At 45.5% G+C, this 26,703-nt stretch overlaps 1 pseudogene; it reads left to right on the plus strand.

Annotated features, from left to right (window-relative positions):
• Nucleotides 1-635: 635 nt before the first annotated feature.
• On the plus strand, nucleotides 636-26,703 carry LOC147967704 (uncharacterized; annotated as a pseudogene).

The following is a 26,703-nucleotide window of genomic DNA, read 5'->3' on the forward strand; positions in this document are numbered from 1 at the left end:
GCCTAGAACCATGGAAAATCTTACCTATTTGATGACCCGATTATGCGCAGGCGAGGATAGCTGGTTGGCTCGCAACACTTATAGCAATGAGGACGACACCTCAGAGGTGCGCGACGAAAACGGGAGGCCTAGGCGCAACAATAACAACAAGCGCCACACAAAAACAGCAGTAGTGATGCCGATGATGCAACTGTCAACGCTGGATTCAACAATCTGAGGACTTCCCAGAAAAAAGAAACCCTTTAAAGGGAGCAGAGGCAGTCCTACCGCACTTGATAAAATCCTCGACAAGCCTTGCCAGATTCATGGCACTTCGGACAAACCTGCCAATCACACTAATCGAAACTGTTGGGTTATCAAGCAGGCTGGAAAGGTCGCAGTCGAAGGTCAAGGCAAGAGCCATTCTCGCAGCGAGGACGAGGATGAACCTCGGAGGCCCAACAATTGGAGACCAAAAGCAGTTTTCTCCTAAAGTAAAAGATGTGAACATGATTTATGTCGATCACATTCCTAAAAAGGAAAGGAAACATGCGCTTCGAGACGTTTCACTTTAGAGCTTGTAGCCCTGAAGTATAATCCGTGGTCGGCTTGCCCGATAAGCTTTGACAAGTGAGACCATCCGACCAGTATCCGTCATGGAGGTACAGTGGCCCTGGTCCTTGACCCCATTGTAGACGGGTTTCACCTAACACGGGTCCTTATGGACGGAGGTGGCAGCCTAAACCTGATCTATGCTGACACGATCTGGAAAATGGTTTTTGATTGTTTCATGCTATTATATTATCGATCTTGAATACTTTATATGATTTATGTTATTTTATTATTTTTGAGAATTAACCTGTTAACCCAGTGCCTAGTGTTAGTTGTTATTTTCTGCTTGTTTTTGGTTTTCCAGAAAATCAGTACTGAAAGTGCGTTATATCGACTAGAGGGGGGTGAATAGGCGATTTTATGAAAGTCTTCAAAACGTGGGAGTTATGACGACAAACAGCGAAGATTATGCCTATTACTATGCAGCGGAAGTTAGATTACACTAGGCCAGCCATGGTCAAGTATTCAATAGAGTGAAAGCACAACGACAAACAGCTGCAGTGTAATAAGGATCAGGTAGGAAGAAGTTATGAAGCCAAACAGATCATACATTCATGTTGTGAAGACAAAAGATAAAGCAAGCATGCAATGTCTTCACAATGAGTAACAGTAAGAAAAGGAAGTGAAGATGAAACCAGTGACTCGTTGAAGACAATGATATGTTGGACCAGTTCCAGTTGCTATGACAACTGTACGTCTGGTTGGAGCGGCTAGGTATTTAAACCTTAGGACACACAGTCCCGGACACCCAGTCCTGAACACACAGTTCAGGACACCAAGTCCTCACCGTATTCTCCTTGAGCTAAGGTCACTTAGTCCTCGCCCAATCACTCTGGTAAGTCTTCAAGGTAGACTCCCAAACCTTCACAAACTTCGTTCACTGGCAATCCACAATGTCTCTTGGATGCTCTGAACGCGACGCCTAACCGTCTGGAGGATTCACAGTCCTCAAGTGTAATAAGTCTTCAGATCACACAGACAAGAAGACTTAAGTGATGCCCAATTTACTCTGGCTCTGGGTGGTTAGGGATTTTCTCCTCGCTAGGAATTTTCTCTCAAAGGCTTCGAGGTGGGTTGCTCTCAAACGACAAAAGCCGTGCACTAAAATCTGAGCAGCCGACCGTTTATGGTTGTAGGGGGTGGGCTATTTATAGCCACTTGGCAACCCGACCTGATTTGTCCGAAATGACCCTGGGTCACTAAGGAACTGACACGTGTCTCAACGGTCAGATTTCAAACTCTCATGGCAACTTTACTTGGGCTGCAAGAAAAGCTGACTTGTCCGGCTCTGGACAAGATTCGCTCTCATTGTCTTCACTCGAAGACATAGGTTTTTAATTTAGGCATCACTTCAGTCATTCTGTCTGGTTCTCCTGGACCCCACTTAACAGTACGGTGGTTCCTATGACTCAACACAAAAGAAAAAGAACTACGAAAGATCTAAGTCTTCGAGCTCCATAGGCTTCATAACGTGTCTTCTTTTGTCATAGTCTTCAATGTGAATATCTTCATATACCACCTTTGTCTTCAATGTCTTCATACATTTTTAGGGGTCATCTCTGGTAGTAAAACCGAATCAATGAGGGACTTCTACCTGTGTTATCCTGCAATTCTCACAAACACATTAGTCCCTCAACTAGGTTTGTCGTCAATACTCCAAAACCAACTAGGGGTGGCACTAGATGCACTTACAATCTCCCCCTTTTTGGTGATTGATGACAAACTAGTTGAAGTTTTCAACAGGGAATATAGTCTGTGAAATTGTAAAGGATAGAAATTGTCTTCATAAGTTGCAAGGGCTCCCCCTGAAGATGTGCATATAAGTTAATTTGCTTTTGGAATGCAAATGCACATGGCAGGTTGTACTTGAGGAGATCCACTTCAACTTATGATGACAATCCACTATGCATGTGAAAGTATATGAAGATAATGACATGCATAATGGAAAATGGACGTCTGCAGAATGAGATAAGTGCGGAATTTATCGTCGCACATGCGGAATTTATCTTCGCAAAACAGGGTGGCAAACAAGTGGCAGACGACCATCGAGTTTTAGTGTTACAACTCAAAGAACCAAATGAAGCAAAAACGAGAGTTGTAAACACGAAGCAAAATATAGCAAAACATAAAGCACCCGCCCATATGGACCCGCTTGAAGACTATCAACCCATATGCTTCTCCCCCTTTTGTCAGCAAGGACCAAAAAGGTTTGAAGACATAGAGTGTCTACTCATTTCCAGGAGCAACAGGGTCGTTGGAGTTGTTTGGCGGTGCAGAAGAGCTTGGAGGTGCTGAAGCAGGTGGCGGTGATGTAGCATCGTCTTCTTCATCAATGATTCTGGCAGTGACTGTGGCAGCAGATGAAGAAAACTCAGAGTCTTCAAGTGATGGTGTGTTGCGCATCACAGCCCTTCTGGGAGGTGTGGTGTCAAACTTGAAGCGCTCTGTGAAGCCATCCTCTTCAAGTTCAGCTTCAGTACATATCATTGAGAGCCCTTTCCATGTACGACGACAGGTTTCATGAGTGACGAAGGCATTCTTGGTGGCAAGATTTCGAAGACGATTAACATCCACCAAGAGGCTTTTCATCTGACGCTTTAGCTAGTCGTGATGCCTATCTTGCTTTTGGTGAAGGGCCACAAGAAGCTCTTGGTCAGTGAGGACACGAGTGCGCTTCTTGGGTCTTGAAGCAGTTGCACTATCTGTGGCTTCAGTTGAAGCAGGGTGTGGCGCACGTGTAGTGCCAGCCAAAGGATACACCCTGGAGATGGCTTCAACACCTTCATCATTCTGAGTGAAGCTCTGGTGTTCTGCATTCTGAAGACTCAACGGTTTCTTGGCAGACTCAGGATATATAGCTTCATTTGAGGTATCCACATCTGGCAAGAAACTCCGATGGTTTCGGGTTGAGGGCTGATACGAGATTGCAGAGTGCAGTTTGATCAGCTTCATCACCCAAGGAGCATAGAACTTCAAACCAAATAAATCTGAGCCTGACGCTGCAAGTTGGCGTATGAAGAAATCCTGTGCGTTGAAGCACTTGCCATGAAGGATGCAGAATATCATAGTCTTCATTGCTCCCTCAATCTTGGCATTTGGAGAGTGTCCCTTAACGGGCCAGAGAGTCCGCCGGATGATGTGATATATGGTCCTGGGCAGGTACTCAAAGTCTTCAACGAAGAACTCTGTTGGATAAGGAGCATCTTGGGGCAGTGGCTTCATCATTGAGAGCATCTGACTCATATTAGGTTCAGGCCTCTGGAATATGCTCTCAATAGCTTCAGCATGGAGTTAACAGCCTTCCTCGAAGAATTCGCCAGGAGTGGGCAGGCCGGTGAGCTCAATGATATCAAATGCATTGGCTTCATGATGGACATTGCCGGTCATCCACTCCAGGACCCAAGTCTTCGGATCTCTGTTGTATCCTTTAATATGGAGGGTGGCATAGAACTGAAGCATAAGCTCTTAATTCCAGTGCTCTTTATCAGTTATAAACGGCAGCAGACCCACTTGCCTGAAGCAATCCAGTGCTTGCTCTAAGCAGGGCAGACCAGCAATGGCTTCAACATCAAGGCGCTTCTGCGGGAAGATGCGGCCTTGGTTGTATAGGATGCATGAATAGTAGCTGCGCTGAGGATGGCTCCAGAACCTATCTGATACAATCCTTTCCCTTGAATAGGGGTTCTTGGAGCTGTTGAAGAACGCGTTATCTGCCTTGAAGCTATTGATATCAAAGGAGCCAGGTGCTGATGCAGGACCTAGGAACCTTGGCAGCCTTGGGACTGTCTTCTGGACATGAGGCATGTGCTCAATATGGTAATCAAATTGAGGACCTGCAGTAGACTCAGGAACAGAAGTGTCTTGATTAGTAGCTACGCTGTCCGCTGAAGCTTTTGGTGGGGAGGGCTCCACATTGGCTTCAGTGTTGGTTGTGGCAGCCTCAACAGTTTCAGCCTCCGCTTGACTAGCTGGAGGGTCAGTCACAAGCACGTTCTCCTGGAGAACTGCTTCTTGGTGTAGCGGGGAAGTAGGAGCTTGTGGTACTTCTTCATTTTCTTCGGCTGATGCAGCCGGAATGTCTTCAGCATGGACTTGAGGCCTAGGACCTTTGCGAAGCCTGCGGAATGCAGACGACGCCTGTGGTGTTGGAGCGGGCTGGGCCTCAAAGTCCTCTTCCTCTTGAGGGCGATCCGCCCATGATGCATCTTGTGCAATTGGCGTCAGAGGACGACCAATGCTGATGAGTTCGCTTGTTTCAGGCTAAGGAAGGGCTGCATCATCTTGTACATTGTCCTGATGACCAATGTCTTCAGCAGCAATTGGGTCGGCTGCTGGTATGGCTTCAGCTTCAGGAGCCTCTGTGGAAGCAGGCTCATGAACTGTCAATTGGCGTTCTGCATTGGGGTGAGCCATAGAGATTGGTTCAACCATCAAGGGCTCTGTGGGAGCAGCCCGAGATTTCTTGACCTTGCGCTTCTTCTTGCTGGGGGCAGTAGGAGAGGCTTCAGAGCTCTTCCTTTTTCTGGCTTCAGCCTCTGCAGTTCTTGTCTTCTTAAGCTCTGAAGCTGTTGACCGGCTCTTTGGCTTCGAGCCAGTCGTGGCAGTTGGGAAGACAATTACCGCTTCTTGCCTAGGTGCCTCTGGTTCAGCCATAGCAGGCTTCTTCTTCTTCTTCGCGGCCATCTTGGGGTCGATGCCTGGACGCCCAAGTGCCTTGCGCTTTTCAGCCTCGTTGTAGGCTTGTACACATCTTTCTGCCAAAGACTTCATCCGCTCACGTGAGCCCTGAGCTTCTACACGCTTTTTCAGAAAATTTTCCTTGAGCTCATGCAACATGGTTTTGAAGCTCTTCACTTCCTGCACGCTGAGCCTGGCCATGTGCTTCTTGAACTGAGCCTTCTCATGATCAATTTTCTGCTTCAGTTCAACAATGCTCTGGGCAATGGCAAGTTCTGAAGCAATTGCGCCTTGGAAGGCGACGCTGAGGCCAACGGGCAGCTGCAGATCATTGAAGCTTATGTCTGGTGTGTCAAACCATTCATCGATGAAGCTGTGGATGATGGCGACATCAAAGAGAGGCAAATTGTTGAAGATTTCAGCTTCTTCTTTGCTTTTGATGAGCTGCTCTAGAGCGTCATCTCCAAGATCTTCATCACTTGATAGATCTATGGCTTCGCTACGCAGAATGGCAGCAGCTGTGAGCTCTTTGTCGGTGTGTGGCTGAGGCACTTTGTCTTTCTGGGGCTTGGAGACGCGGGATACGTCTTCAGACTGCACACTGGCTTCAGGAGGTGCAGTTGCCAATGGCTTCGCCCTTGAGACTTTTGACGAAGGGGCCGGCTTTGAAGCTTTTGGCTTCTTTGACTGCTTTTGCTTCGGTTCAGCAGGAGCTTCATCAGACTCTGAGTCAGCTGGAGGGTCATTCACGGCAGCCCTTTGGACTAAGATGTGGGTGATGAGGCCCTCAAGGTTGGCAAACGGACCGATGATATTGGATTCTGCGTAGCGTGTGCCATCTGCCCTTGGTGCGGAGGGGCCAGGGTTGAAGTCTAACCCATATTTCTTCTTGTCCTGCTTCGCTGACTGTTGGGCAAACTGGTAGTTGCGCTTGAATAGATTGTCGTCACGACACCAGAGAAGTGACGACGGATGTGCATCATCAGGCTGTGGTCCTCGGACCATGCATGGGTAGAAGCCTTGAGCAATGGCTTCATCTCTGGTCCTGGGTACAAGGTTCTTGTATAAGATATCCCCCCATGGTCTCTTGATGGCACTCTTTTCAGCATACTCCTGGGTGACGAAGTGGTATTTGAACCATTGTTCTGCCCAATAGCGTCGAATCCATTGGATTCGGGTCTTGCGCTGCCCATAGCTCTCTTCAGGATCTATTTTATACATTTCTGCCAAGTCTTCAGGTAGATCTTTGGAAGTCCCTTCACGTCTCTGTCTGCCCCCCTTCCTTGATGCTGCTTCTGAAGCCATAAATTTTAACTTGAAAGGCTTCAAAGCTTTCAAAGGCTTCAAAGGCTTTCTTTTGCTGGACCAACAGGAACTGGCTTTAGGAGAGTTTATGTGATGCTGTAGGAATTCTGCAAATGAATGCAGACTATGAGAACCGAAGAATTCTCCCACGGACATGTACCTGTGACAGCATTAAGGTGCGAGGGAAGGGGAAGAGGTCATATGCATTCTCAGAAGGTTTTGAAGATTAATCAGTTTAGAAGACATTGACCTCATCGCGCGAAGACATTCACTCATAGATAAGTAGTTGGTTCCAGATTTGTACGAACCCACAGATCAGTACAAGTGAGGAATCTAACTACTTTATGAAGCACAAGTGAATATACTAGGCATGTTATGAGATGCAGCGAGAGATCTAACTTGTGTGAAGAGAAACTTTTTATGATAGAAAGTGACAGAACCATGAGATCAAAGGGGCTGTAAAAAGAAGTTTTATTTACCACACTGGAACTGCTAGACGGAAGTGGGAGATGATGCCGAGCAGTTCAGTCCTCCGTGCCCTAACTTGGCAATGGAAGACACCTATGGCGACAGCGGAGAGAACGATGTCCGCGGTCGGCATGAGGACGGCGTCGGAGAGGTTGCGGCAGCGAAGCGCTTCGTCGCCGGCGTCGTCGAGTGCTAGCGGTGGCGCTAGGGTTCGTGCGAGGGTGGAAGAAGGAGATAATGACTGCGGTAAGTGTGAATTTATAGGCTCAGGGGCGGCACTGTGCTATTACTCAGGTGCCCCTGGCGATTTGCATCTGAGGAACGCGTGGCCAGTTTGCGGAAGTTTTGGGTTTGTTCCACGTCCCACGCACGCCTGAATTGTCGGGCGGTCGTTCCTGCTTCTCCGGATTTTATGTGGAGGAATGAGCATTAAAAACGGACTTTATGGTTGTCTCTATATCTTCAGCTGACAAGGACACAGTGAAGACATTCGATAGTTTCAATAGAATGCATATGACTTGGAGAGATAGAATTTGAGATAGAAAGCATAGAGAGATTAGGGTCCGATCACATTCACTTAGTTCAAAAGATTCAACCAAGAAGACATAGCTATAAGTGAATGTTGTGGAGGACAGAACACTAGTATGTATATATAGCCATATAATCAACGTAGTGAAGATAATCATGAAGACATGTTGAGTTCGAAGCCAAACCAAATGTGAAGATATTGCAAGGTAACGCCATGAGTGAAACACTTCAAAATGGAACGTTTGGTGGTGGCGTTACCCACCGTATAGGAAGTATTAGACCCAGACACGGCGCACAATTATCATGGCGCTCCGAAGTCAAATTCCACATCAATGTATTCACACTTAGAATGTAAGTCTTCATTGATTGAAGATATACTTTACTTTGTGTGTTGCACATCTAAGTCATCAATATGCATAAGTGTTAGGATGTGTGCCTGATCACAGGACATTTGAGGATTCCAAGATATTTAGCTCACACCGTAACTTGCAAAACCTCTTCTCATCCAAGGGCTTGGTGAAGATATCTGCCAATTGCTCTTCAGTGTTGACGTGTATGATATCAATGTCTTCCTTCACAACATGATCTCTGAGAAAGTGATGACGAATTTCAATGTGCTTTGTCTTCGAGTGCTGAACTAGGTTGTTGGCAATCTTGATGGCGCTTTCGTTGTCGCAGTATAGTGGCACTTGCTTCAAATGTATGCCATAGTCCTTGAGTGTTTGCTTCATCCACAGAAGCTGAGCGCAGCAAGATCCAGCAGCAATGTATTCAGATTCAGCAGTGGAGAGAGATACACAGTTCTGCTTCTTTGAAGACCAACATACAAGTGAGCGTCCCAGAAAGTGACATGTGCCTGATGTAGACTTGCGATCAACTTTGTCACCAGCATAATCAGCATCCGAAAATCCAACCAAATCAAACTCTGAGCCCTTTGGATACCATAATCCTAGAGTTGGGGTGTGAGCCAAATATCGAAGAATTCGCTTCACAGCTAAGTGATGCGACTCCTTTGGTGCCACTTGAAATCAAGCACACATGCAAACACTAAGCATAATATCTGGCCTAGATGCACATAAATAAAGCAAAGAACCAATCATGGAGCGGTATACCTTCTAATCAAACTCTTTACCATTATCATCAGGACCTAGATGATGTTTGGCTGGCATTGGTGTTGTGAAGCCTTTGCAGTCTTGCATACCGAACTTCTTCAGGCAATCTTTGAGATACTTCTCTTGAGATATGAAGATGCCATTGTGTTGTTGTCGTATTTGAAGACCAAGGAAGAACTTCAGCTCCCCCATCATGGACATCTGATATTGCTCTTGCATCATATATCCAAACTCTTCACTGTACTTCTGATTGGTGCAGCCGAAGATAATGTCATCCACATATATTTGGCACACAAACAGTTCATCATCATATGTCTTCGTGAAAAGAGTGGGATCCAGGGAACCAGGTATGAAGCCTTTGCTCTTCAGGAAGTATTTGAGTGTGTCATACCAGGCCCTAGGGGCTTGTTTGAGGCCATACAGTGCCTTGTTGAGCTTGTACACCATGTCAGGATGTTTTGGATTTTCAAAGCCAGGCGGTTGTGCAACATACACTTCTTCTTCAATCTTGCCATTGAGAAAGGCACTTTTCACATCCATTTGATACAGAAGTATGTTATGATGATTTGCATAAGCCAGCAGAATGCGTATGGCTTCAAGCCTAGCCACGGGAGCAAATGTTTCATCGAAGTCAATGCCCTCCACTTGAGTATATCCTTGAGCAACGAGACGAGCTTTGTTTCTGACAACTTGTCCATGCTCATCTTCCTTGTTACGGTATATCCATTTGGTGCCTATTATGTTGTGCTTCCGTGGATCAGGACGCTTGACCAGTTCCCATACGTTATTCAGTTCAAACTGTTGAAGCTCTTCTTGCATAGCTTGAATCCATTCAGGTTCCATGAAGGCTTCTTCAACTTTCTTGGGTTCTGATATTGATACGAATGCGAAGTGCCCACAGAAATTTGTTAGCTGAGTTGCCCTTGAACGAGTGAGTGGACCAGGTGCATTGATGCTGTCAATTATTCTGTCAATCTGCACTTCATTGGCAACACGAGGATGTACGGGGCGAAGACTTTGCTCTTGCTGATCTGTGTTGTTGTTGGGAGGAATGTCTTCAGGCTGAGCATTGTCTTCATGTTGATCAGGTGCTGAGATGATAAGTTCTTCTTCAGGATGAGCTTCAGAAGGTATAATCTCTCCAGTTCCCATTAGCTTGATTGATTCACTAGCTGGAATCTCATCTAGCACATTTGGCAGTTGCTCTCTTTGTGAACCATTTGTCTCATCAAACCGCACATCCACTGTTTCAATCACTTTGTAATGAAAGAGATTGAAGACTCTGTAGGAGTGCGAATCCTTTCCATATCCAAGCATAAAGCCCTCATGTGCTTTTGGTGCAAACTTTGAGGTGTGGTGTGGGTCCTTGATCCAACACCTTGCGCCAAATACTCTGAAGTAACTGACATTTGGCTTCTTGCCAGTTAGGAGTTCATAAGATGTCTTGTTCAGAAGCTTGTGAAGATAAACACGATTGATTGTATGGCATGCAGTGTCAATGGCTTCAGTCCAGAATTTTCTTAGAGTCTTGTATTCATCTATCATAGTTCTGGCCATCTCAATGAGTGTTCTGTTCTTGCGTTCGACGACGCCATTCTGCTGTGGCGTGTACGGAGCTGAGAATTCATGTGTGATGCCCAAGGTATCAAGATATGTATCAAGGCCAGTGTTCTTGAATTCAGTGCCATTGTCACTTCTGATGTGCTTTATCTTGGCGCCAAAATTGTTCATAGCTCGATTGGCGAAGCGTCTGAAGACATCTTGCACTTCAGTCTTGTAAAGGATTATGTGCACCCATGTATATCTAGAGTAATCATAAACAATGACGAAGCCATAGAGGCAAGCAGAAGTAGTAAAAGTTGAGTAGTGAGTGGGACCGAAAAGATCCATGTGGAGCAGTTCGAAGGGTTGTGTAGTAGTCATGATTGTCTTCGAAGGATGTTTTGCCCTTGTCATCTTCCCTGCTTCACAGGCACCGCATAAGGGATCTTTCTTGAACTTGACGCCCTCGATGCCTATGACATGCTTCTTCTTCGCAAGTGTGTGGAGGTTCCTCATGCCAGCATGCCCAAGCCTCCGATGCCAAAGCCAGCATTCTGAAGCTTTTGCAAGAAGACATACCGCAAGTTGTGGCCCTGCTGAGAAATCTACCACATACAAATCATCTTTTCGATACCCTTCAAACACTAGAGACTTGTCAGATTCCATTAGTACTAGGCAACGATATTTTCCAAACATTACGATCATGTTCAAATCGCAAAGCATTGAGACAGACATTAAGTTGAAGCCAAGGGATTCAACAAGCATGACTTTATCCATGTGTTGATCCTTTGAGATTGCAACTCTACCTAGACCCAATACCTTACTTTTACCAGTGTCAGCAAATGTGATGTGGCTCTTGTCGGATGGACGTAAGGTTGAGTCCATAAGAAGGCTTCTTTTGCCAGTCATGTGATTTGTACATCCACTGTCAATAATCCATTCTGAAGACTTTGAAGTCGCTGGTGTCATACCCTACAGTGCAGTTAGGGGGATAGGCTTCACGAAGAGAATTGTGAAGCAAAAACATTTGACGAACCAGTGGGTTATGAAAACTTAGATCCAGATTAGGACTAATAGGGAGAGTAGCATGCGATTCAGGAACGAGGTACATAATGATGCCATTCGGGCATTTTATCTTGCGCCCTACAAGATTTTTAAGGTCCCCAGCAATAGCGTCAGAAGATTTTGTTTTTCTGCTGGAGACCTTTCCCTGCAAAAGAGAGTTAAGCTTTCTTAACCACCCACATCTTCAAGGGTGGCTTAGACGCAATAAGTCTAAGTGCAGCATCTGAGAATTTTGGCTTTGAAGCCTTAGCAAACAGTCTGGCAGGTGGACAATAATACTCATAGGAATAAGCAGAATAATTTTTGGTCATATGAACATGACGGTTCGATGAACCGCTCTCATATTCATATGCCTGAGTATGGTTTCCCTGCAAAACATTTGCGTTAGTGTGACGCAGGTGAGTCCTCTGTTTGTATGAAGCCATTGGACCGTATGAAGCCTTTGGTCTGAGGTTTGTCTTCTTCAAGTGAGGTGTCATGAAGACATTCACAGGAAGTTTATCCAGACACTTTTTCGGAACCCAGATCTTCTTCATAGGCGGTCCATTCCTGCAGTTAGTACCAATGTACCTGGCAAACACTTCACCATTCTGATTCTTAAACAGTTTATAGTTTGCATCAAAGGATTCATCAATGATAATGGGTTTAGCACAAGTGAAGCCAGATAAATTGGATGGATCTGCTGAAAGTTCCTTTGCAGCAACCCATGTGGTTTTGGGGTACTGCTCAGGTTTCCAGTAAGAGCCATCTGCATTTATTTTCCTCACGAACCCAACACCCTCTTTCCTAGGGTTTCGGTTCAGAATCTGCTTCTTGAGGACATCACATAATGTCTGATGTCCTTTAAGACTTTTGTACATCCCTGTTTCAAGCAATGTCTTCAACCTAGCATTCTCATCAGCAATAGCAGTGGTATCCTCAGCAGAGGGGTTAGTTACCACATCAACAGTTGAAAATATTGGAACAGCAGTAGCAGTGGAACATTCAGCAACAGAAGTAGCATTATCACGCTCAATGCATTTAAGACATGGTGGTTCAAATCCTTCCTGAGCGGAACTGATCTGTTCGGCGCGAAGTGACTCGTTTTCTTTTTGAAGATCTTCATGAGCCACTCTCAATTTCTCAAGTTCTTGCTTCCTTTGAAGATAATCATAGGAAAGCTTCTCGTGAGTTGTTGAGAGAGTATCAAGACGATCTTCAAGTTCCTGATACTTAACGTGAAGATTTTTTATGTCTTCAATTAAGGATTCAGATCGAGTCATTTCAGCACCCAACAGATCATCGCTTCTGTCTAATAGTTTTTGAATATGTTCCATAGCTTTCTGTTGTTCAGTTGCAATTTTAGCAAGTGTTTTGTAGCTGGGTTTTGAATCACAGTCAGAGTCATCGTCACTAGATGTTTGATAGCGAGTAGTGCGTGTGTTTACCTTGGCACCGCGTGCCATGAAGCAGTAGGTAGGAGTGGAGTCGTTCTTGTCACTTGCATTGGTGTCGGTGATGAAGTCATTGTCTTCAATGTTGAAGATGGACTTGGCGACGTATGCTGTAGCCAGACTCGCAATGCCAGAATCAGACTCCTCCTCAGACTCCACCTCTGCCTCCTCAGAAGCGGACTCCTCCTCTGAATCCATTTCCTTGCCAACAAACGCACGTGCCTTGCCAGATGAGCTCTTCTTGTGTGATGAAGACTTTGAGGAAGACTTGGAAGAAGACTTTGAGTATTTCTTCTTCTTTTTGTCGTCAGAATCATATTCCTTGCTCTTCTTCTTCCTTCTGTTCTCATTGTCCCACTGTGGACACTCAGATATGAAGTGTCCAGTTTTCTTGCACTTGTGACATGTTTTCTTCTTGTAGTCATGAGCAGAAGCTTCATCATTCCTTGAGCTTGATCGTGAAGATTTTCTGAAGCCTTTCTTCTTGGTGAATTTTTGGAACTTCTTCACTAGCATTGCAAGTTCCCTTCCAATGTCTTCAGGATCATCAGAACTGCTGTCAGATTCTTCTTCAGATGAGGAAACAGCTTTTGCCTTCAAGGCACGAGTTCGCCCATAGTTTGGACCGTAGATATCTCTTTTCTCAGAAAGCTGAAACTCATGTGTGTTGAGCCTCTCAAGTATGTCAGACGGATCGAGTGTCTTGAAATCGGACGTTCTTGAATCATCAGGGCTAGGATGTCAAACGAACTATCAAGTGATCTCAGCAGCGTCTTGACGATTTCATGTTTGGTGATCTCAGTGGCGCCGAGGGCTTGAAGCTCATTTGTGATGTCAGTGAGCCGGTCAAATGTGTGCTGGACATTCTCATTGTCATTTCGCTTGAAGCGGTTGAAGAGGTTGCGAAGAACACTGATTCTTTGATCTCTCTGGGTTGAGACGCCTTCATTGACCTTGGAGAGCCAGTCCCAGACCAGCTTGGATGTCTTTAAGGCACTCACACGGCCATACTGTCCTTTTGTCAGATGACCACAGATGATATTTTTGGCAGTAGAGTCCAGTTGAGTGAACTTCTTGACATCAGCAGCAGTGACACCTTCTCCAGCCTTGGGAACGCCATTCTCGACGACATACCATAGATCGACGTTAATGGCTTCAAGATGCATGCGCATCTTATTCTTCCAGTAGGGATATTCAGTTCCATCGAAGACGGGGCACGCAGCGGAGACTTTGATTATCCCTGCAGTCGACATAGCTAAAACTCCAGGTGGTTAAACCGAATCACACAGAACAAGGGAGCACCTAGCTCTGATACCAATTGAAAGTGCGTTATATCGACTAGAGGGGGGGTGAATAGGCGATTTTTATGAAAGTCTTCAAAACGTGGGAGTTATGAAGACAAACAGCGAAGATTATGCCTATTACTATGCAGCGGAAGTTAGATTACACTAGGCCAGCCATGGTCAAGTATTCAATAGAGTTAAAGCACAACGACAAACAGCTGCAGTGTAATAAGGATCAGGTAGGAAGAAGTTATGAAGCCAAACAGATCATACATTCATGTTGTGAAGACAAAAGATAAAGCAAGCATGCAATGTCTTCACAATGTGTAACAGTAAGAAAAGGAAGTGAAGATGAAACCAGTGACTCGTTGAAGACAATGATATGTTGGACCAGTTCCAGTTGCTGTGACAACTGTATGTCTGGTTGGAGCGGCTAGGTATTTAAACCTTAGGACACATAGTCCCGGACACCCAGTCCTGAACACACAGTTCAGGACACCAAGTCCTCACCGTATTCTCCTTGAGCTAAGGTCACTTAGTCCTCGCCCAATCACTCTGGTAAGTCTTCAAGGTAGACTCCCAAACCTTCACAAACTTCGTTCACTGGCAATCCACAATGTCTCTTGGATGCTCTGAACGCAACGCCTAACCGTCTGGAGGATTCACAGTCCTCAAGTGTAATAAGTCTTCAGATCACACAGACAAGAAGACTTAAGTGATGCCCAATTTACTCTGGCTCTGGGTGGTTAGGGATTTTCTCCTCGCTAGGAATTTTCTCTCAAAGGCTTCGAGGTGGGTTGCTCTCAAACGACAAAAGCCGTGCGCTGAAATCTGAGCAGCCGACCGTTTATGGTTGTAGGGGGTGGGCTATTTATAGCCACTTGGCAACCCGACCTGATTTGTCCGAAATGACCCTGGGTCACTAAGGAACTGACACGTGTCTCAACGGTCAGATTTCAAACTCTCATGGCAACTTTACTTGGGCTGCAAGCAAAGCTGACTTGTCCGGCTCTGGACAAGATTCGCTCTCATTGTCTTCACTCGAAGACATAGGTTTTTAATTTAGGCATCACTTCAGTCATTCTGACTGGTTCTCCTGGACCCCACTTAACAGTACGATGGTTCCTATGACTCAACACAAAAGAAAAAGAACTACGAAAGATCTAAGTCTTCGAGCTCCATAGGCTTAATAACGTGTCTTCTTTTGTCATAGTCTTCAATGTGAATATCTTCATATACTACCTTTGTCTTCAATGTCTTCATACATTTTTAGGGGTCATCTCTGGTAGTAAAACCGAATCAATGAGGGACTTCTACCTGTGTTATCCTGCAATTCTCACAAACACATTAGTCCCTCAACTAGGTTTATCGTCGATACTCCAAAACCAACTAGGGGTGGCACTAGATGCACTTACAAGTACGAACGAAGTCCAAATGCTATGAAACTTTTTGATGATTTTTTTAGACAAAAGAGACCCTAAAAGCTTCGAGCAGAGACCAAACGACAAACAAGGAGATGGCAAGGCAACATGGCGCGTCCTGTTAACTTGTGGGCCCCTCGTGGCTCCGACTGGCCTAATTCCACTTCTATAAGTTCTCAAATATTGGGAAACCCACAGAGAGCCCCCAAAACAATTTTTCCACCGCCGCAAGCTTCTGTTCTTCCACGGTCCCATCTAGAGGCCTTTTCTGGTACTCTGCCGGAGGGGGAATCAATCATGGAGGGCCTCTACATCAACCTTGCCGCCCTACCTATGATGTGTGAGTAGTTCACCACAGACCTACGGATCCATAGCTAGTATCTAGATGGCTTCTTCTCTCTCTTTGATCTTCAATGAAATGTTCTCCTCGATCATCGTGGAGTTCTATCCAATGTAATCTTGTTTTGCGGTGTGTTTGTTGGGATGGGTTTATGATCAGATTATTCACTGAAAGTAATTGAGTCCTTTCTAAACTTTATTATGCATGATTATGATAGCTTTCTATTTCTCTCCGATCTATTTGTTTAGTTTGGCCAACTAGATTGATTTATCTTAAGTGGGGGATGTGCTTTGTAATGGGTTCAATGTTGCAGTGTCTTCACCTCGTGACAGAAGGGGTAGCGAGGCATGTATTCGTTTGGTTTTCATTAAGAAAAAATGATGGGGTTTATTCATATTGCTTGAGTTTATGTTGTCTCTACATCATATCATCTTGCTTAAAGCGTTACTCTATTTGTCATGAACTTAATACCATAGATGCATGCCGGATAGTGGTCGATTGGTGAAGCAATAGTAATAGATGCAGGCAGGAGTCGGTCTACTTATCACGAACGTGATGCCTATATATGTGATCATTGCCATGAATAACGTCATAACTATGTGTTTTCTATCAATTGCCCAACAGTAATTTGTCTGCTCACCGTATGTTGTTCTTTCAAGAGAGAAGCCTCGAGTGAAAACTATGGCCCTCGAGTCTACATTAAACATATTACTAAAACCAAAAATATCTTGCTTCAATTTATTTACTTTTCTTTTTATCTATCTACCACTATCAGATTTAATCCTTGCAAGTAACGAGTTCAAGGGGATTGAAAACCCTCTTGCCTATGTTGGGTGCAAGTATTTGCTTTTGTGTGTGTAGGTGCCGACGAAGAGAATTTGCGTGGTTCTCCTTTTGTTTCGATAACCTTGGCTCTCACCGAGCGAAATACTTCTCCGCTACTATATTGCTTCACTCTTCCTCTTCAGGGGAAATCCCAACACAGCTCACAAGTAGCATGAAGAATTTCTGGCATCGGCTGCGTCCTCATTGGGACGTCGTCGTCCTCTGGCCTCCCAGCCGGCAGCAATGGCGGCCATCTCCTTCTTATGCTCTGGCGTCAGCACGTCCCAGTAAGCTTTGGCGCGTGAGGAAGCAATGATGGGAGTGGTGCGGAGAGGAGAGGAGAAAGGGATCGAAGGCAGATGACCGCGACTATCGTCGGGACCACAATTTGTTTAGCAATGGTGGGCGGCAGAGGGGCGGACGGGTGGCGCCGGACTAGCTGCCTCTGCAACCACGTGCCATTAATGTGGGCGGCAGCCGGCCGGACGGCCGTCGTGTCGTTTGAACGTGAAGCAGTCGCGTGCACCGGAAAGTGGCGCGGTCGGCGCTCTCTCGGCCGGCGCCAGTGAGAGATCGTGTCCGCTCTGGCCGGGCATGAATGCGGGCACTGACGCTCTGGAGCGGCGCTGATCCTTTTTGGTGGGAAACTCGCGCGACCGAGGAAGGGCGTTTGGGTGGGTTAGGACGGTCAGACGTGGGCGTCACAGCGGTCCAGACACCCGCAAAGCCACCCGTGTTTGTCTCCGGTTTGCGGAAATAAACACATCCGGAACACATGATGGACCGATACAGATCCGTGTTGGATGACTTCCGTGATCCGGACGTATGCGGGCGGTTTGAGGTCGGCGTCGGAGACGCCCTAATCCCACAAATCGAATAGTCCTTGAAGATAAGATGATATGCACAAATTCAACATAAAAGTATATTTTTCAATCTAAAAAAAAGTTATATACTTGTCCATATTTCAGTAATGTCAGTCAAACGTGTTTTGCACGTGCATATTACTAGTAACATACAATAGGTGAGATCAGCAAATTCCTAAACGGCATCACAATCTTCAACAACCACGCACGATGGTTCACTCTACTCTCTCCATTTTGCTTTCGTCCCACACTCACCACCAACACTCTGCACGTTGCAACTGACCAAGGTTTGTTGGATCATGCATGGTGATGGGCACCCGCCATTTTTCTTTAGTGAATTAGGTAGACGGCAGTGAACCAATGATATGTGCTTAATTCCTGAACCAATGATATGTGCACAAGAGAAGAGAAAAGAAAAGAAAACATTGGTAGTAGGTGCTCCTACCTCTTCCCAACTAAGGTTGGTGGGTTGTGCCCTTTTCTTCTCGCCATGACAGCAGTGAAGAAATGAACATTTGAACCAGCTTTGGGCGAACATTCCCCGTGACCTGGGAGGCCAAGCACAGTTCAGTGTGGTGGTCACTGAACAGACAGTTTGTTAGGTTCAGAGCTGGCCCAAAATTTCTACTTGGTCAGCTTTCTCTACTCCAGTCTAACCGATGTGGTTTTAAGTTTGTTTCTACTTACAAAGTCAGAACCTGCAAGCACACGTCGCGATCTAAGAATCCAAGTTGAAGAAGGAACGTGCGCACTCTTTCTAAGCATGAGAAAAAAATGGCATGAATCTTGGAAACTTCAACCTGACTGATGCTGAACAGTATGCAGTTAGTCTCCTTCTTTTTCTTCTTCTGCTTCTTCTTCTTCTTCTTCTTCTTCTTTTTTGGCGAGGGAGTATGCAGCTAGTCTGACATGGATGAGTTACAGTGGTTTTAATGTGCTGAACTTTCGTGCGGCGTGCTCAACCGACAGCGACAAGATCGATGAAACTCTAGGTATATCCGATACTACCAGATACCAGTATTTGCATCGTCCACGAACCCTTCCTCCAGACCATGATCAAATACACATGGAAAATATATTATCAGACACATTTTTCTTGAAAAAGTTCAAATATATTATCTAAACCAGCAGTAAAAACACACATGGAAAATTAAGAAGTTACATCAAAGTCTCTGGGGGGTCACCCATCTTCATTTTCCCGAATAGGCTGATGGCACGGTGCCGCATGCTGCCCATCCACCATGTTGTTGTTGATCACGGACGTAAATGTACCAAGGTCATACAACAACAACAACAACAACAACAACAACAACAACAACAACAACAACAACAATTGTGACAGACTATCGTTTAGCGAAGAAACCATCGCAGCTAGAAGAGCTACAGTTCTAAAAGTTAAAAATCCCAATTATGTGTCACGGACTTCATGCCAATACCGAGACCACACCAGCTTGACGAAGACAAGGCTGGATGTTCCTTTCCAGTTTTTACTCGGGTTTTTTGTTTTCTATTTTCCATTTACGCTTTTGGTTTTCTTCGTTTTCTTATTTTTAAAATTTATTTCAGGTTTGTTCCATTTTTTCTTAACTGTTCTTTTTTATTTCATATTTAAAACTAAAAGTTATTTTAGAATAACACACTTTAAGATATGTCAACTGAAAAAATCCACAATTTTCAAAAATTAAAAAATATAGTTTTTATGTAAATTTCTAAATATGTTCATGAATATATAAAACTATTCCCACATTGCGTAAAAATATTATCATAGTTTTTAATAAATGTTAATACTCTTATTTTTTCACAATTTCTAAAAAAGTCTTCACATACTTTTTAAAACAACTACAAACATTTCTTAAATAAAATCATGATTTCATGTGAAGATAAATAGCTAGATGAGCAAAAAAGAGAAGTCAAAGAAAAGAAGAAAAACCATGCAGACAATCGTATGAGCGCAAATACAGACGCTAATCTGGAATGGGTAACTACGCCTGCCTATGAGTTTATAAGACCACCTGTCGCACACGCACCCCTATATCTTGCATTGAATGAGACTTAGGGAAAGCTCGCTGAGCGTGAGATAGAGCTGGACCAGCCCAGGAGCGAGGGAGGACACTGACTCCTTTTTCTTAAATTTTACATTTTCTGTTTTCATTCTTCACTTTATTTTTTACTTTTGTTTATACTTTAAAATATTCTAAATATATATGTTGACCAAGCATTTGAATTTTTTTAGAAAAATATTTATTAGTATAAGAAAAATATATATAAACAATTGATCATGTATAACAAGAAAATTAATCAAGCATTTGAAACTAAATTAACAAGTACTTGAAAAATGCTGATAAAACATTTGAAAAGTGTTAAATACATATAGAATAAAAACGTTAACCATGTATTAAAAAATGTTGACCATGTATTAAAAAATGATGAACTTTTTATCGTACATATAAAAATGTTAATCAAGCATCTTAAAAAAATGTTGAAAAGGTATTTTTAAAATGTTGATCAAGCATTTGAAGATTGTTAATTGTGTATAAAAAATGTTGACAAAGTACTAAAAATGCTGAAATTGATTCATCATCTATATAAAATTGTAATCAAGCATTCGAAAAAAAGTTGAGCAAGTATTTAAAATATTTTAATCGAGAATTGGGAAGATGTTAAATGTGTCTAGAGAAATTGTTGATGATGTGTTAAAAAATGTTAATATTGCATTTAGAAAACATTTATCATTTATTTGAAAAAATGTTAATCAAGTATATGGAAAATGTTAAATGTGTATAAAAAATGTTGATGTAACGCCCTCGATGCGGCTATATCTCTCACGTGTCGAGGCACGACTTAGAGGCATAACCGCATTGAAAGCAATGTCGCAAATTAGGCAATCTTCACAACATCCCATGTAATATAGATAATAAAAGGGGAGATACATAGTTGGCTTACACTCGCCACGTCAATCAAAGTACATAAATAGCATTACAACAATCAAACACTCATGGCCCGACTACGGCGCCAAAATAAAAGATAAACCCAACATGCGACACGGTCCCAATCACCCCAACTGGGCACCACTACTGATCATCAGGGAAAGACACGTAGTATCGGCGTGAATTCTCGTCGAACTCCCACTTGAGCTCAAGCGCGTCATTAGGAACGGAATTATCAGGCCCTGCATCTGGTTTGGAAGTAATCTGTGAGCCACAGGGACTCAGCAATCTCGCACCCTCGCGATCAAGACTATTTAAGCTTATCGGTAAGGCAAGGTAATATATGTGGAGCTGCAGCAAGCGACTAGCATATGTGATGGCTATCCTGTTCGCAAAAGAGAGCGAGAAGAGGAGGCAAAGCGCGAACGAACAACTAAAGGGCAACCTGCGGCAAGCATTACTCCAACACCGTGTTCACTTCCCGGACTCCGCCGAGAAGAGACCATCACGGTAACTCACACAGTTGATTCATTTTAATTAAGTTAAGGTTCAAGTTATCTACAACCGGACATTAACAAATTCCCATCTGCCCATAACCGCGGGCACGGCTTTCGAAAGTTCAAATCCCTGCAGGGGAGTCCAAACTTAGCCCATGACAAGCTCTCACGGTCAACGAAGGAATAGACCTTCTCCCGAGACGTTCCGATCAGACTCGGTATCCCGGTTCTTCAAGACACTTCGACAAGTTAAAACAAATCCAGCAACACCGCCCGAATGTGCCGACAAATCCCGATAGGAGCTGCACATATCTCTTTCTCAGGGCACACTCAGATTGTCCTAGGTACGAGTAGGCCAGCCCAGAGTTGCCCTTGGTGGCCACCGGCAGCTGACAGGTGGACCAACACTCAAAGGAGCACTGGCCCGGGGGGGGGTTTAAAATAAGATGATCCTCGGGCTCCGGAAACCCAAGGGAAAAAGAGGCTAGGTGGCAAATGGTAAAACCAAGGTTGGGCATTGCTGGGAAAGCTTTAATCAAGGCGAACTATCAAGGGGTTCCCATTATCACCCAAGCGCATAAGGAACGCAAAAATCCGGGAACATAACACCGATATGACGGAAACTAGGGCGGCAAGAGTGGAACAAAACACTAGGCGAGAGGCCGAGCCTTCCACCCTTTACCAAGTATATAGATGCATTAAGATATCATGGCAATATAATGATACCCAACAAGTAAAATATTGTTCCAACAAGGAACGGTCTCCAATCTTCACCTGCAACTAGCAACGCTATAAGAGGGACTGAGCAAAGCGGTAACATAGCCAATCAACGGTTTGCTGGGACATGGTGGGTTAGAGGTTTGACATGGCAATTTGGGAGGCATGATAAGTAAGTGGTAGGCATCGTAGCATAGGCATAGCAAAAGAGCGAGCATCTAGCCAAGCAAAGATAGTAGTGATTTCGAGGGTATGATCATCTTGCCTGCAAAGTTGTCAGAGTTGACTGGATCCTCGAAATCAAACTCAACGGGCTCCTCGTTAGCGAACTCGTCTCCCGGCTCTACCCAAACAAGCAAACGGAACGCAATCAATCACGTGCACTGCTCAAGCAATATTATGCAAACATGGTATGCTATGTGGGATGCGATATGGGATGCGTATGCAAGATTTGACAAGGAATGCATGAACCTAGACTCAACTTGGAAATCCAAGTGTGCCACTGGAAAGGTGAGATGAAATCGCTTGAAAACGATATAAAGAACGCCGGAATTGGAGTTACGGTTTGGAAATGGCAAGCAATTCAAATATGACCACGTTCTGCGATTTACAGCAAGTAGCCAACTAGATGCAACAAGATGAACATGCTACAGCACCCAAACATGGCATCAAAATACATGGCAGGGATCCATTCATGAAGCTTAACAAAAGACTAGCACTGGCTACGTCCAATTCATCCATTAACAGGTCCAAGCAAGCATGGCAAAAATGCATTTGGTAAACAGATTTCAGACTTAGTGAAATTAACACTTGTCTGGAATTTCAGATCAGATAGCCCACTTTGGAGCAACAAAACAATATGCTACAGGATCTGAACATGGAAAAGTAAAGCATGGCATGGAGCTACTTAAAGAGCTTAACAAAAGTCCCTTAGTGACCTTGAGCCAAAAGGGATCAGAAAATAAATTTGCAAGCATGTGAACATGGCAAAAACATAATTAGTTCTCAGACTTAGTGAAAACTGGAGCATGCTGAAACAGATATCAAGTAGACATGTTTACGAGCTCGATGCACTCACTACAGAGCAAGTCATGACAATCTAAGCATACACCCATCAAGAATACACAAAATACAAGCTAGACATGGCAAGAACAAAAACATAGCATGCACGGATCAACTACAACATCCTCGGCAAAATTGCTAACAAGTAGACAATCTACCCAGATTCACGAAATAGCAAAAATAGAGCTCGATTGACTCAAGCTAGGGTGCTCCATAATTGCAAACAAGGACATGGATGGGTAGAGCACTACAAGATTAACAAAACATCCTTACTGATCATCCTCAAAAGAGGCACGGATCACTAGGAAACAACATGAACATATGGCATATTAAGATAAACAGCTCAAGGACTTAGTGGAAATGCTAAGTCCCTGAAATCAGCATTAACGAATGCTCCACTTTGCAAGCTTGTGCTAGTCACCACACACATTACAAAAATACATGGGTTGCACCTCTGGATATATGGAAAAACATATAACAAAACTCATGTAGAGCTCAGGGCATATCATGCACGCATTAATCATGGCAAAAATGACAAATATCTAATTGGAGCAGCAGATCTGACAATTATCTCAAATAGCCTTCTTCTAACAACATTTCGGGCATCAAGATGAACTCAAATGAAAATGATGCAATGAGATGAAATGATGTGCTCTCTGAGACGAACATTTTGATATGCTATATGCTCAAAACGAATCTATGGATGAGGAGATACAACATGATGAACATAGCCAAAATAACTAGGGACTTGGGGAAAAAGAGAGGTCAACCCTTCTCATATCTAGGGTTTCACGCCGGCGCACGAACCGAGGCAGAACTCCGGCGAGCTCCCGCGGCTCCGGCGAGCTCGATGGAGCGGCGGGGAGGCGAGGGGAAGTAGATCCGGCCTCTCCCGGCCGGATCCGGCAGCGGGGAGGGGTTCGGCGACCGCGGGGGTGGCGAGGAGGCGTGGGGACGGCCGGCGACGAGCTCCCGCCGGCGAACGGAGAGCGGGGCGGCGGTCGGCGACCTGGGCGGCGGAGGCGGTTACCGGACGCGGGGAGGGCGAGCGGCTCCCGGGCGGCAGGCGGCGGTGGGTGCGCGGGCCGGGGAGGGCCCCGCGCGGGCCTGGCGGGCCGGCGGCGGAGGGGCGGCGGCGTGACACGTGGCAGCCTCTCAGTGGCCGCGGGCGGCGGCGGACGGGGTGTCCGGCGCGGCGGACATGTCCGGTGCGGAGAGGGATGATTTTAGGGTTTCGGGGGAGAAGGAGATCCGGATTTCGGAGGGGGTCTTTATATAGAGGTAGAGGGAGTTAGGAGTGTCCAAATGAGGTGCAGTTTTTGGCCACGCGATCGTGATCGAACGCTCTAGATGATGGAGAGGTTTTTGGTGGGTTTTGGGTCAACTTGGAGGGGTGTTGGGCTGCAACACTCACGAGGCCTTTTCGGTCCCTCGGTTAACTGTTGGAGTATCAAACGAAGTCCAAATGGTACAAAATTTGACAGGCGGTCTACCGGTACTCAACCAAGGCCGCTTGGCAAGTCTCGGTCCAATCCGGAAATGTTTAATCCCCACACACGAAAGAAAGGTAGAAATGACCACCGGAGGAGAACGAAGCGCCGGAATGCAAAACGGACAACGGGGAAAATGCTCGAATGCATGAGATGAACACGTATGCAAATGCAATGCACATGAAGACATGATATGAGATGCATGACAATGAGAACAACACACGGAGACAAAAACCCGAACCCGAGAAAATAAAATAACTTAACGCCGGAAATGGTAAGAGTTGGAGTACATATTAGGTAAATCATATCCGGAGTGTTACAGTTGACCATGTGTTCAAAAAATGTTAATATTTAATTTATAAAATGTTAATCAAACATATGAAAAAAAAGTTAAGCGTGGATAGAAAAAATGTTGACCATGTATTAGAAAATGTTAGTCTTGTATTTTACAAATGTTAATCGAGCATTTGAAAATGTTTAAGAGTGTGTATAGGAAAAATGTTGACCATGTATTCAAAAATATTAATCTTGTAATTGAAAATTGTTAATCAAGAATTAAAAAAATCTCGTATTTGGAAAATATTCTTCACTTCTGTCCCTCGGGATACGCTGGTGGCTCCCCTGCCGGTCCCCACTATCTGGTGCCGCTGGCTGACCCTCTTCCCCATCAGAATCACATCGTGGGTAGTGAGTCGTCGACCTTGCATGTGTAGCCTCCCCCATTTCCAAAAAAAAAGTGTAGCCTCCCCCATCTAATTCTTGAGTCACTGGCCTCACGGCATCTTGCCTTCAAAACGGCTGCGCCTCAAGCTCGCTGAATGGCGCAACATCGAGGCCTTGATTTTTTGAAGGAATGCCATCATGGCGCACTTTATTAATTTGACAAAATAGTTACATCATTAACCAGAGCATTAATCAGGAACCTGGGGGTTCATTCTATCATAAGCAAACTTAGCTAGGGTGTGCGCTACCTCATTCTCCTCCCGGTTACAATGCAAAAATTGAACTGAACCTATCATACCCGTCATAATGAAACATTTTGCATAAACTGCCGAGGCTCCACTCCAAATTCTGTCTTGTCCTGAACAAGCATTAATTAATCACCTCAATTGAATCCGATTCTAATTGGATGGAATGAAAGCCCAACTCATGGGCTAACATAAGCCTCGATTTGGTGGGACGTTGCTATATTATTCTGCTTTGCATATGTCGTGTTCTTGCACCACGCGGTTGAAGGTGCAGTCCATGAGACGGCGCACCGCGCACGTACCGCAGACGCGCTTGATGAGAGCGTGGTGACAGTCCCGCGGGTCATGCATATGCAGGCAAATCTGCTGCATGGCGTACGTGAGCTTCGGCGTGTGGGAGCTTGCCCTTCGTGTCGATCGACGTCGGAGACGGCTTGCATGTGTCCATGTCGGCGCGCTCCAGAATGTCCTCGGCGTACTGCCTTTGACAGAGGAAAAAACCAACAACAGTGCGTGTCACCTGAATGCCGAGGAAAAACCGCAGAGCGCCCAGGTCTTTCATGGCGAATTCGCCGGTGAGCCGTAGGATGATGCGTTGGAGAAGTGCCGGGGACGAAGCAGTGAGGACGATGTCATCGACGTAGAGAAGTAGGAACACAGTGTCGTCGCCGCGGGCATAGGTGAACATCGACGAGTCAGAACGAGTCGCCGAGAAGCCCAGCGTGTGGACGAAACCGGAGAACGTCTGGAACCACGCCCGTGGAGCTTGTTTGAGCCCGTACAGAGACTTGTTCAGGCGACCGACGTGGTGTGGCTGCTGTCCGTCAACGAAGCCGGCGGGTTGAAGACACTAGACCTCCTCCGTGAGTGTGCCGTGCAGGAACGCATTCTTGACGTCTAGTTGGTGGACAGGCCACCGCCGTGATGCAGCGACGGCGAGGATGGCGCGGATGGTGGCTGGCTTGACCATCGGAGAGAACGTCTCGTTGTAGTCGACGCCGGCGCGCTGATGAAAGCCTCGGACGACCCACCATGCTTTATAGCGTTCGAGGGTGCCATCCGCCCGAAATTTGTGCTTGAAGACCCATTTTCCGGTGATCAGGTTGGCGCTGGGCGACCACGGAACCAGCTCCCAAGTGCGGTTGGAGACGAGCGCAGAGAACTCGTCGCGCATGGCAGCAAGCTAGTTTGGAACGTGCGCAGTGACCCGCACGGAGCTCGGCAATGGAGAAAGCACAGTGGATGGCGAAGCAGTGGCGGCGTAGTACTTGGGGTTCGGCCGGAAGGTGCTGACCTGAGCTCGCGTCACCATGCGGGTCGGAGCAGCGAGCGCGGTGCGCGGAGCAGCCCTGCTAGGTGCTTACGAAGAGCCAGCGCCGTCCGATGCAGAAGGGGCGGTGGAGCTTGAACCAGTGGAGCGCGTGCGGGGCGCAGAGGCGTCAGAGCCGCCCGCTTCAGATCCAACGATGAGGCTTGAACTGGTGGAGCGCGCGCTGGGTGCAGAGACGTCGGAGCCACCCGTACCGGATCCAACGGTAGTGTTTGAACGCGCCGGGGACGCGAGAGACAACGGGGCGCCAGAAGGGTGA

This window comes from Triticum urartu, chromosome 5A (genome assembly GCF_056163025.1).
Source record: "Triticum urartu cultivar PI428250 chromosome 5A, HENAU_Tu73, whole genome shotgun sequence".
In the NCBI taxonomy this organism is placed as follows: Eukaryota; Viridiplantae; Streptophyta; class Magnoliopsida; order Poales; family Poaceae; genus Triticum; species Triticum urartu.